The sequence below is a fragment of the Gavialis gangeticus genome, unplaced genomic scaffold, assembly GCF_001723915.1.
Source record: "Gavialis gangeticus isolate Ggan-Ray unplaced genomic scaffold, GavGan_comp1, whole genome shotgun sequence".
Classification (NCBI taxonomy): domain Eukaryota; kingdom Metazoa; phylum Chordata; order Crocodylia; family Gavialidae; genus Gavialis; species Gavialis gangeticus.
This window is the reverse complement of record NW_017728993.1, coordinates 47,715,379-47,715,783: the sequence shown is the minus strand read 5'-3', so window position 1 is coordinate 47,715,783 and position 405 is coordinate 47,715,379.

Sequence of the window (405 nt, the reverse complement as noted above, 5' to 3'; positions counted from 1 at the left end):
ACCCCCCCCAACCCAGCTGACCCACAACCCCCTGATAGCCCAGCATTAACAGAGCTCTGAGGTAAGGACTGGGGCAGGGGCCACAGCAAAGCGCCAGGCTGCAGGGAGTGGGGTCAGGGCTCATTAGGGGCACTTTCAGCAGGCAGCCCAGGGATGGGGGTGCCAGGGAGCTCAGCAGGGGGTGCTTTGGAGAACACCCTGCTAGAGTGGCTCAGTGAGGGAGCAGTGGGGGCACTGCTGGGGGGTAGGCTGGGGGGGATCTGTCCTCAGGGGCCACTAGGAGGCGCTGTGCTGGGGGATTCAGCCTGGGTGCTGTGCTTGGGAGGGAGTCATAGATTCATAGATTCATAGATTAAGGGTCGGAAGGGACCTAGTAGATCTTCTAGCCCGACCCCCCGCCAGGGC